Source organism: Schistocerca piceifrons, chromosome 1 (assembly GCF_021461385.2).
Source record: "Schistocerca piceifrons isolate TAMUIC-IGC-003096 chromosome 1, iqSchPice1.1, whole genome shotgun sequence".
Lineage (NCBI taxonomy): Eukaryota > Metazoa > Arthropoda > Insecta > Orthoptera > Acrididae > Schistocerca > Schistocerca piceifrons.
The window spans coordinates 371,950,592-371,963,760 of NC_060138.1; positions in this window are offsets into that span (position 1 = coordinate 371,950,592).

A 13,169-nucleotide genomic window follows, 5' to 3' on the forward strand; every position below is an offset into this window, starting at 1 on the left:
AAATGTCTGACAGTTAGCAGAGCAAGTTTTAAACCTAACCTAAAATCATTTCTCCTGCGCACTTCCTAACCCAAGGGAGAAAATCTGTTTAGAAAGTTGTAGCTATAAAAAATAGTTTTCCAGTGCAGTTGCATAAATAGAACTAAAAAATAATGCATTCACTAATGTTAACAATGAAAGCCTTCACATATCCTGTAATTTCTATAAAAGGATCGTTCATTTTATCTATACTATATGTAACTAAGCGATCTAATCAAAGCAAGAAGAGGCACAGGTTAGAACAATGGAATCATTCAGGAAAAGAACGCCCTTCGTAATTTAATTTTACAGTGAGTTTCCGATTTCACCATCGAGAAATGCCTGTACGATTCCGATCTTTCCTGGTTCTTCCTCAACTCAGTTAGTACTCCACCTTTGATGACCTTGACATAAGTTGCACATAAAGAATAATGAACTTACGTTTCATGCCTTCGTATCGGCTTGCGAGGAGAGCTGTTTGCCATTCGGCTCTGCGCGTTGCCTCACAATTAGCTGGACAGTCATGCCCACGACCCGCTGCCCGGCTCGCGACATTACCTGGGGTCACGCTTCGCAGGGGAACGTGACAGGCGTTATCTGCGTGGCGTGGCAGTTGGGTTGCCTATCACGTAGGGGTCGAGGTTCGTTGCGCGTTAGTCAATCTATGATTCTCGTAGCCTCCTACATTGACCTGCGCTGACACAAACCTGTGGCGGTTACCAAATGCACTGGAACCTGGTCAGTTTCAGTACCCAGCGACCACTCTGTTGAGTACTTCAAAAATGTTCATCCAGTCTAACCAGACTATACCTTCTTCAAGAATGAAAACCGGAACTTGAGGTACATTTTAACTGATAAATCGAAACGGAAAGTTTACCTTGGCGCCACTTGGAAGATACCCGATTCATGTTATTGCTGATAAGAATCTCCGCGGTAAAGCTAACTGGTCCGTTCGCTCTCTCGCCCGAGCGTTTACTAGCCAATTTGAGTCGAACAGACACTGCAGTGTTGCAACAAAGAGAGGCGTTTAGCGTTCTCCATTTCAACTGACGTAGTTCAGTTACAACTGTACACGGTGATCTACAGGTCACTCCCACGTGCTTGTTAAACACGTAGTGTGCGTTGATGAATACAGTGGGAAAAAAGCAACGCACCGCGAAGGAATTATCCGAATGGGACATAAATCGGTAAATGTTATGTAATTGTGCTGATAAACAAACGATCACAGTTTCAGAAAAATGGGACGATTTCCTCAAGAGAAGGAGCTTCACAAATTGAGAAAGTCGATAAAGCGTTGGACCACTTCTGACCCTTATGCAAGCAGTTATTCGGCTTGTCATGGATTGATACGGTTGTTGGATATCCTCCAGAGAGATATCCTGCTAAATGCTGTCCAGTGGGCGCGTTAGATAGAGTAGTCAAAGTGCCGAACTGGTAGGGAGGGAGGCGGGGGGGGGGGGGGTGAGGCGGAAGGAGGAGGCGGCCACAATGCTCCAAACGGTCTCAATTGCGAAAGACCTGGCGACCTTTCTGGCCAAGATAGAGTTTGTCAAAAAGGAAGAGAAGCAGTAAAAATTCTCATGTACGGGCGGGCATTATCTAGCTGAAATGTAAACACAGGATGGCTTCGGTGAAGGACAACAAAAAGGGGCGTAGAATATCGTCGACGTACCGCTATACTGTAAGGGTGCCGCGTATAAAAGCAAAGGGGGCCTGCTGTGAAATGAAATGACACCCCAGACCATCACTTCTGGTGGTCGGGGCATATGGCGAGTGACAGTCACCTTGGTATCACACCGTTGTCCTGGGTGGCGTCTTCAGAAACATTTTCGACCCTGACTCTCACTGACTGGAGTAAAATGGTCTTCAGTATCGAGTCCCGCTTCGAACTTAACTCCGACGACCAGTGAAAACTTGTCTGGAGACGTCCCGGATAGTGATGGGATACTAACAGAATTTGGCACAATACTCCTGAGGAGGCCACCCGATAGCTCTTTCAGTCAATGCCAAACAGAGTAACTGCAGAAGCACCATAGGTGAATCAGTGCGATATTGACTTGTTCAATATGTGAAGCTACCCTTTGCTGCTAAGATAACGCTCTATGGCGCTTCGTTGGAATTTCTCCTTACTGTTATGAAAGACTGACAATTTTCTGACCAAAGTCTGGGTCGCAGCACTACACTGAGAAAAACGAGAGGTCAATGACATAGGGGAAGGTCAAGTAGATTGCGGATAGAAGACATCAAAGATACCACCCGAATGACCCTGGAATAACCGAGGACAAAGAGATGAACGTCCAGAAGAGCATGGAAGGACGTAGTTTATCATGTGGCTAGAAGTTGAACGGAATGGACAGTGTCTTGAAAGGAGGATATAAGATGAACATCAACAAAAGCAAAACGAGGATAAGGGAATGTAGTCGAATTAAGTCGGGTGATCCTGAGGGAATTAGATTAGGAAATGGACACTTAAAGTAGTAAGGAGTTTTGCTATTTGGGGAGCAAAATAACTGATGATGGTCGAAGTAGAGAGGATGTAAAATGTAGACTGGCAATGACAAGGAAAGCGTTTCTGAAGAAGAGAAATTTGTTTACATCGAGTATAGATTTAAGTGTTAGGAAGTCATTTCTGAAAGTATTTGTGTGGAGTCTAGCCATGTATGGAAGTGAAACATGGACAAGAAGAAAATAGAAGCTTTCGAAATGTTGTTCAGATGGTTCAAATGGTTCTGAGCACTATGGGACTTAACATCTGAGGTCATCAGTTCCCTACAACTTAGAACCACTTAAACCTAACTAACCTAAGGACATCACACACGTCCATGCCCGAAGCAGGATTCGAACCTGCAACCGTAGCGTTCGCGCGGTTCCAGACCGAAGCGCCTAGAACCGCTCGGCCACTCCGGCCGGCGAAATGTGGTGCTACAAAAGAGTGCTGAAGATTAGATGGGTAGATCACATAACTAATGAGGTGGTATTGAATAGAATTAAGGAGAAGAGGAGTTTGTGGCACAACTTGACAAGAAGAAGCGACTGGTTGGTAGGATATGTTCTAAGGCATCAAGTTATCACAAATTTAGCATTCGAGGGCAGCGTGGAGGGTAAAAATCGTAGAGAGAGATGAATACACTAGGCAGGTTCAGAAGGATGTAGGTTGCGGTAAGTACTGGGAGATGAAGAAGCTTGCACAGGATAGAGCAGCATGGAGAGCTGCATCAAATCAGTCTCCGGACTGAAGAGCACAACAACAACAATAGAAGTCGGAGACGACTTGATGCAGCCTAATAAGGACGTAGCATGGTACAAGACACGTATCTCATTCCCTCCCTCTGGCTTCTCATTGCCTCTAGCTAGAGGGGAAGGTGCTGAACGAGTGCCTGTTTTACATACGCGCGTGGTCTTCTTAGAGAGTAATTACGTTACGTCTCGACTACCGCTTCGTTAAAGAGCTCCGGTAGCGGCGCACTCGGCGCGCTGTTGTCGGGTTGCCGAAGCTCGCTTTTCTACTGGCCACTGCCGGGCAGCGCGCTGCTGTAACCAGTAATTCAGCAGTGGCACAGTAAGAAACTGGGCTCGTTACAGCCATGGCACTCTCCTCCCGGTAGACAGAGCTCGAGGTTTCCTCCTCCCCCCCCCCCCCCACCCAACCTCGTCTCTGACCAATAAACTGGCCCTTATCAAATGGAGGGTGAGGGGAGGGGGGAGGCACTATTGAGCCGCGCCGGAATTCATTGCGTCACGACTGCGCTACGCGACTACCTACGGAGCAACAATTTAATGCGGCCGCATTGAAAAGCGAACATTATACGCGTAATTTATTACGCGCGCACCGAAATGAGCGCATTGTTTCGAGCGGCTGTAAGGAATATGTTAAGAATTATGGGCGCCGGTGGGGGCGAGATAAAGTGGGGAGTACGCACGCCTTCGTACACAATGCGCGGCCGGTCACGCAAGCGGTCACCCGCGCCGCCGCGGCTGCAGCTGCCTCTGGCAGCGTCTGTCTCGCGGAGAATAAATTCTCCATCTCGTGGGTAAACAGCGTTCCGCTGTGGCCACCACCAGTCACCGGAAATCTCCACAGGAAACCCGGTGAGGCAGTACCAGCCAATGCGGTGAACGTAAATTCTCGTTTCTCTTCTTTTGTCCGCTTGTCGTTTCACGTGAATAAGTATTGTGATTACTGCTGTACTGCTCTGTACTACCTACGCGGTAGCTATAAAATTTGATGATGGAGTAAACGAAATTTGAATTTAGAAATACAGGGTTATTACAAATGATTGAAGCGATTTCACAGCTCTACAATAACTTTATTATTTGAGATATTTTCTCAATGCTTTGCACACACATACAAAAACTCAAAAAGTTTTTTTAGGCATTCACAAATGTTCGATACGTGCCCCTTTAGTGATTCGGCAGACATCAAGCCGATAATCAAGTTCCTCCCACACTCGGCGCAGCATGTCCCCATCAATGAGTTCGAAAGCATCGTTGATGCGAGCTCGCAGTTCTGGTACGTTTCTTGGCAGAGGAGCTTTAAACACTGAATCTTTCACATAACCCCACAGAAATAAATCGCATAGGGTTAAGTCGGGAGAGCGTGGAGGCCATGACATGAATTGCTGATCATGATCTCGACCACGACCGATCGATCCATCGGTTTTCCAATCTCCTGTTTAAGAAATGCCGAACATCGTGATGGAAGTGCGGTGGAGCACCATCCTGTTGAAAGATGAAGTCGGCGCTGTCGGTCTCCAGTGGTGGCATGAACCAATTTTCCAGCATGTCCAGATACAAGTGTCCTGTAACGTTTTTTTCGTAGAAGAAAAAGGCGCCGTAAACTTTAAACCGTGAGATTGCAGAAAACACGTTAACTTTTGGTGAATTGCGAATTTGCTGCACGAATGCGTGAGGATTTTCTACCGCCCAGATCCGCACATTGGGTCTGTTCACTTCACCATTAAGAAAAAATGTTGCTTCATCACTGAAAGTTTCGCACTGAACGCATCCTCTTCCATGAGCTGTTGCAACCGCGCCAAAAATTCAAAGCGTTTGACTTTGTCATCGGGTATCAGGGCTTGTAGCAATTGTAAACGGTAAGGCTTCTGCTTCAGCCTTTTCCGTAAGATTTTCCAAACCGTCGGCTGTGGTACGTTTAGCTCCCTGCTTGCTTTATTCGTCGACTTCCGCGGGCTACGCGTGAAACTTGCCCGCACGCGTTCAACCATTTCTTCTCTCACTGCAGGTCGACCCGTTGATTTCCCCTTACAGAGGCATCCAGAAGCTTTAAACTGCGCATACCATCGCCGAATGGAGTTAGCAGTTGGTGGATCTTTGGTGAACTTCGTCCTGAAGTGTCGTTGCACTGTTATGACTGACTGATGTAAGTGCATTTCAAGCACGACATACGCTTTCTCGGCTCCTGTCGCCATTTTGTCTCACTGCGCTCTCGAGCGCCCTGGCGGCAGAAACCTGAAGTGCGGCTTCAGCCGAACAAAACTTTATGAGTTTTTCTACGTATCTGTAGTGTGTCGTGACCATATGTCAATGAATGGAGCTACAGTGAATTTATGAAATCGCTTCAATCATTTGTAATAGCCCTGTAAGTACGGTTGAACGGTAGCTTATTGCCATTGTTGTTTGACTTGGACGTTGAAGAAATAATGAAGGGACTATTGGCGCTATATCTTCGTCTACATATATATTCTGCAAATCATGGTTAAGTGCATTGCAGACGGTACTTGTATCAGATTTTAGGGCTTCTTCCGCTCCATTCGCTTATGGACCGCAGGAAGAATCGGAGTAACCACGGCACTCGTCCAAGTCTTGTTGGTTGGAAAGGTAACAAAGGAGAAATTACGGGATAAGAGATACTGGTCGTCGAGGCAGGAAAACAACCTGAGTTTGGAGGGAGGTAACATAAAACGTCAGAGGCTCCTAAACGCATCGATGAAAATACCAACCAGAGGTTCCATGGTACCGATGGATGTATACAGCAGTATCACTGCAAGCTGTAAAAACAAGAGTGATAGAAACTGAGGTGAAAAAATTCGTGGGATACATCCCAATATCGTGTCGAACCACCTTTTTCCTGACGTGGTGCAGCATTTCGACGTCGTATGGACTCAACAAAACATTGGAAATCCCCTGCACTCAACAGGTCATTGGAAATCCCCTGCAGAAGTAATGAGCCGTGCTGTCTCCGTAGCCGTCCATAACTGCAAAAGTGTTGCCGGTGTCTAGTTTTGTGTACAAACTGACCTCTCGACTATGTGCCATAAGTTTTGGATGGAATTCAAGTCGGCGTTCTGGGTGACCAAATAATTAGCTCGAAATCTTCAGAATGACCTTTCTAGACTCTGAGAAGCTGATCTGCAGAAACCAGCACGGTTTTGAGGAAACATCGGTCATGTGAGACACAGCTGGCCCTCTTTATGCATGATATACAACAGGCTATAGATACTGGCTCCCAGGTTGATGCCATATTTCTCGACTTTCGAAAGGCGTTCGACTCAGTTTCGCATTGTCGCATGCTCCAAAAAGTGCGCGCTTACTGTCTATCTGATGACATATGCGGTTGCATAGAAAGTTTTCTAACAGACAGAGAGCAGTATGTCGTCCTGAATGGGGTGACTTCAACAGAAGCAAGCGTAACTTCAGGTGTGCCCCAGGGCAGCGTAATAGGTCCGCTGCTTTTTACGATTTACATAAACGATCTGGTTGATGATATTGAAAGCGGCCTTAGACTGTTTGCCGATGATGCTACCGTCTACCGGAAAGTAGTATCACACAGAAGTTGTGAACAAATCAATGAGGATTTGCCGAAAATAAATGCGTGGTGTAACGACTGGCAGTTATCTCACAATATAAGTGTGTAAGCTACTGCGTTTAACAAGGCGAGAATCCCCATTAATGTACGAGTACAAAATAAATGCCCAGTCCTTGGAAGCAGTAACATCCGTCAAGTATCTGGGTGTGACTATTCGAAATGATCTCAAATGGAATGATCAGATTACACAAGTAATGAGTAAGGCGAACTCTAGATTGCAGTTTATTGGTAGAATCCTGAAGTGATGCAGTCCTTCAACAAAGGAAATAGCTTACAATACGGTAGTTCGTCCAGTCTTAGAGTATTGGTCGGCTGTATAGGACCCTTACCAGTTGGGTCTGATTCAGGAGATTGAGAAGGTCCAAAGAAGAGCGGGAAGATTCGTGACTGGTACATTTAGCCATCTCGAGAGCGTTGCAAATCTGATAGAAAATTGGAAGCGGGACACACTTACAGATAGAAGGCGCGCTAAACGGAAGGGGCTCCTCATTAAATTCCGAAATCCGATCTTCACCGAGGATGTAGAAAATATATTATTACCACCAACTTTCAAATCGCGCAATGATCACCATTCAAAGATGGGGGTGATTGAAGCTCGTACTGAGGCGTTCAGACAGTCGTCTTTCCCTCGCACTATCCGCGAGTGGAACAGAGGGGGGGGATATGACTTTGGCGCGAATTGTGCCCTTCGCTACACACCGCTTGGTGGTTATCGGAGTATATATGTAGATATGTAAATGTAGATAATGTTCAAACAAATGGCGAACAACTGTGCATCGTCACCCATGAAAATTCCCTCCTTGTTTGGGAACAAATGGCCTCAAACTAGACGAATATAACCTTTTTCCAGTCAGTGGTCGGTTCAATTGGACCAGAAAACACAGACAATTCCATGTAAACATCGCCCATACCATTTTGGAGCCAACATCAGCTTGGACAGTCCCTTACTAACAACTTGGTTCCACAGCTTTGTGGCGTCTGTGCCACACTCGAATCCTGCGATCAGCTGTTACCAGCTGAAACCGGGGCTCATCTGACCAGGCTACGATTTTCCAGTCGTCTAGGGTGCAACCGACATGGGCACGAGCCGAAGAGAGGCGATGCAGGCGTTGTGCTGTTAGCAAAGGCATTTGCGTTGGTCGTCTGCTTCCATAGCCCATTAACGTCACATTTCGCCACACTAACCTAACGGATACATTCGTCATTCTTGCCAAATTGATTTCTGCGGCTATTTCATGCTGTGTTGCTTGTCTGTTAGAGTGACGACTCTACGCAAACGCCGCTGTTCTCGGTCGTAAAGTGAAGACCATCGGCCACTGCGTTGTCCGTGGTGAGAGGTGATGCCCGAAATTTGGTATTCTAAGCACACTCTTGGGACTGTGGATCTCGGAGTACTGAATTTCGTAACAGTTTGCGAAATGGAATGTCCCACGCGTCTAGCACCAACTACCATTCTGCGTTCAAAATACGTTAATTCCCGTCGAACGGCCATAACCCCGTCGAGAAACTTTTCATGTGAGTCACCTGAAGACAGTTGACAGCTCGGCCAATGCTCAGCCCTTTTATACCTGCAACCGTCATCGTTATGTGTGCATTCCGCTATCCCATGACTTTCATCACCTCACTGTTATTGCAGGCTTGGAGCGAGGATAAGAGAGGGTTAAACGGAGAGAGATTTTGGAAGCGGATCCTGTACCATGAAAAGCCTATAGCAGGCCTAAGACATGATTTAACGACTACACCTTGAAATTCTATTTCTGTTACGGTTCACAGCCTCAGCGTGTTTTGAGAATGAAAAGATGGTTCCAGTTGGCTGTATTCTTTTTATTATCTGCACAATCGGCCAGTTTCAACCGTGAGACATTTACCGGCTCATATATTAAGCTTCGAGCTTCATTTCACATTATAATACATGGTTGGTTCGTGAATAGTCGTTCATATGTACGTGCCATGTGTTACAATGTGAAATGAAGCTGGAAGATTAAGATATGTGCTTGAAAATGAACCACGGTTGAAGCTGGCCAATTGTCCGGATAATAAAAAGAAAGCAGCCTACTTCAACAACGTTTTCATTCTTTAGACAGATATCTCTCTCACTTCACTCAGCCTAAATCTTTCGCCGCTAAACATTCAGTTTCGATCATATTTTCTACTAGCTTAATTGGTACGTAGAAGTTACAAGCAAAGCACCATCTATCTCAACTTTCAGCCATCCATCTCCCCCAGTTTTAAGCTTCTCAATTGCCCTCTGAAAGCAACCTACCAAGAACGTACTACAAGCAGTACTTTGAAACAAGTATTTTGACTCAGTCTGTGTGTTAATAGAAACGTATTATCTCATTTTAAATATGTTGAATGTGAAACAAAAATTTTTAACTGTCACTCATGTAACTGTTTTTTATTTTATTTCGCCAATCTGTGTTAACAGAAAAATACTAATTCAGTACTCTATCACATCACTGTAACATATGTTAAATTTATGTTATTTGAGTTATGCAGTACTCCCATAAATGTGATTAATCGTTGAAAAGCCGCGCGGAGTGGCCGCGCGGTTAGAGGCGCCATGTCACGGACTGCGCGACCACTCCCGCGGGAGGTTCGAGTCCTCCCTCGGGCATTGGTGTGTGTGTTGCCCTTAGCATAACTTAGTTTAAATTAGTTGAAGTAGTCTGTAAGTCTAGAGACCGATGACCTCAGCAGTTTGGAACCTCAGGAATTCACACACATTCGAACAACTGAATTGTTGAAAAAATAAGTGCAAATGTGAAAGTTCTTCACCATTGCAGGAGACGAATGGTATGTGCTCATACGTGGGTAATACGTTAATAAAAATATTGTGACTGAAAACGGAAATCTCTGAATAAAATACATTTCTCGCCTACATGTTACAGACATAGACAGACCATGACTCTGTGTCTATTAATAACGTACTATGAAGGAGTCTCTGTTTCTACAGCAGTTTCTTTACAGTGATTTTATACCGTGGATGGTAACCCCTCCTCCCTTCATGTACTGTTCTACTACGGACATATTTGTCAAGTAATTATCAATATCAATGAAACTCTAACAGCCGTGTAACTGATACGTTATTTTATTTTACTCTGAAGGCTACCAGTTTCGGCATTCCACTATGCCATCTTCAGACCCCATATGAATCTCTCCAAATAAAGGGTACTGTCATATAGTGCCATAAATTCCCTGATGTCATGAACTCAGTCGTTTCACTAGTGCTTCATTCAAAGACTTGATAGCAACGGAGCACACCTGCAATCCAAGAACGTTCACCGGACATGGGCGTCGACGATTTCTTCCTATTTTCGAGGCTGAGGAGAACCATGAAACGACGTCCTTCTGCTACCATTTATGAGACAGACTACGGCAAGAAAAAGGAATAAAAGTGAGATAGTGTTAATACTTTCATTCTTCTTTACCTCCTCTGCATTACTGCAGATGACGTGTCACTGAGCACATTTTTACTGTGCATGCAGTACACGTGAGGTGCCTATTTGTTTCCACTGCCCTGTGTGGTATACATAAGTTCTTGTACACTTCACTAACCTGCTGTCTTCAGGATGATGATGTCCGCAGCGCAGAAAACAGCACGCAGGTCGTGGATTCTTTTTCTTGACGCTGAAATTATCTTCGCAAGGAACTGCTGCTACGAATAAACTATAACTCATTTCGGATGCCACTCGCGTTTTTATTGATATAGACACGAGAAACTATTCTTGATCACAACGTATTGAACATATCTTTCCACAGTCATTATAACTGGCTAAAATAACATGAAATACATCCTGCCACAGACAACATGTCTGTCTACTGCAACGATCAGAACTGGAGAGCCGGACTGCCCGAGACACTTCGCGCGCCAAGCCAGCAAGGCGTGACCCGAACGCCACCGAAGTGCATTGGCAGTAACATCGTCAGTCTTTTGATTTAGTAATAGTTTGATTTTAATAATTTTGAAATGACTGATTGATAGCTGGCTGTCGAGAGACGTTTATTTTAAAAAATGAAGTAATTTGGATGACAGGTTTAATTAATAATAGCAACTAAAGTTTAACGTTTTGGGGCTCTACCGCCGAACACAGAGCAGCAGCATTATGCAGGCGGTCTTTCTCACGGGAATGGTACCGAATCTAACATCTGTCACCGGTACCTCATCCCACATTGCGTCATCTCTGTGCTTCTTGCATCTCCACTGCCCTGGGAATAGCTTCCTGGAGCCTAATATGATGGCTGAATAAGTCATAAATACAAGACTCGCTGAAAGAACTGAACACCATAACGAAAAGAGAGTTCCAGAGGTGTTTCCAAGAGTGGAAAAAGCACTGGTACATGTATGATATCTGACGGAGATTATTTGGAAGGGGACAAAGTTGATGTTGAGTAAATGAGGATACTTAAAAAAAAAAACAAAAAAAACGAAAATTCGCGTTACCTCGTACACGGAAACTACCTACTTCTCGGCCCTTTGTATGGCACGCCTCTGCCTGCCATCCCTGCTCTACGTAGCTCACGCGATCGCCCCCAATATCCGCTACCGATATAATGATTCGTCACCCGAGTTGTAAGTGCTGTCGAACTGCCTTCCGTGCCGGGGGAATCTTCAGAAAGACGGCTGCCGCCCGCGGGGAGCAAACGCCCCTGGCGGCGGCGTTCCAGCGTAATTTCGGTTCTGCGGCGGACGCGGACGCGGCAGGGTGGTATTTAGCAGTCGCCGCTTGTCGAACTGACGAGCCTTTCGGCGGGCCATCGTTAACCGCAGGCCGGACCGGGCCGCACGCAGGAATTACGGCCGCACGTGAGCCGAAACGCCGATGCGACGCAGCACGGCCGCTATGTAGCGTCCGACCGACGGCGTCAGCAGAGGGCAGGATGGGGCCGTCGCGGAGCAAGGCGGCCTGCTGCGACTTTTCCCTGCTTCCGTTTCACTGCCTCGCTCGGAAGTCTTGAGCAACGATTGGGGGATCCGCTCAGTTTATTCTCCGAGGGACCGCCTGGCATGTGGGTCACCAGTCTCCATCAATTTTTGCAGGAACGATCTATAGTGAAGCTACAGCGTTTTTGCTAGATACTCGCTAGTTATTGAAAAAGCGACGTATAAGATGATGACGGAAAATTTTCTTTTCAATGTTACACATGGAAAGACCGTCTAAAAAACATTTTTACTAATACACTGAAGAGCCCACCTGAGTAGTGGGGCAACAGGGGTATCTGCACACTTTGTTATTGCGGGTTTTCTACATCAGGGGCAGGTATGCACTCAGGGGCATACGTGCCCCTGATGTGGGCAATCTGCACTAATAAAATGTGCTGATGCCCCTGTTGCCCCCACCCCCTACTCACCTGCCTATTATCATGTAGGGCCCCCGTGATCACACAGAACTGCCGCAACACAACGCGACATGGACTCGACTAATGTCAGAAGTAGTGCTGGAGCGAATTGACACCATGAATCCCGCAGGACTGTCCATAAATCTGTATGAGTATTGATGATGATGATGATGATGATAAATCTGTATGAGTATTGATGATGATGATGATGATGATGATATTTGGAGTGTGGGGCGCTCAACTGCGCGGTTATCAGCGCCCGTACAAATTCCCAACTTTTCTCAGTCCAATTTTGCCACTTGCATGAATGAGGATGAAATGATGATGACAACACAAACACCCAGTCATCTCAAGGCAGGTGAAAATTCCTGACCCCGCCGGGAATCGAACCCGGAACCCCATATGCTCAGGAAGCGAGAATGCGACCGCGAGACCACGAGCTGCGGACGGTATGAGTATAGTGGGTGGAGATCTTTTCTGAACAGCACGTTGCAAGACATCTCAGATATGCTCAATAATGTTCATGGCTGGGGAGTTTGGTGGCCAGCAAAAGTGGTTAAACTCAGATCAGTGTTCCTGAAGCGACCCTGTAGCAACACTGCACGTGTGGAGAGTCACATCGTCCTGTTGGAATTGGCCAAGTCCTTCGGAATGCACAATGGACATGAATGGATGCAGGTGATCAGACGGGATGCTTACGTACATGTCACCTGTCAGAGTTGTATCTGAACGTATTACGGGCCCCATATCGTTCCAATAGCACACGCCCCATACCATTACAGAGCCTACATCAACTTGAGCAGTCCCATGCTGTCACAGGGTCCACGGATTTATAAGGTTGTCTCCATACCTGTATATGTCCATCTGCTCGATACAATTTGAAACAAGACTCGTCTGACCAGCCAGCATATTTCCAGTCGTCAACAGTTAATTGTCGGTGTTGACGGCCCATTCGAGTCGTAAAGCAATGAGTCGTGCTGTCATA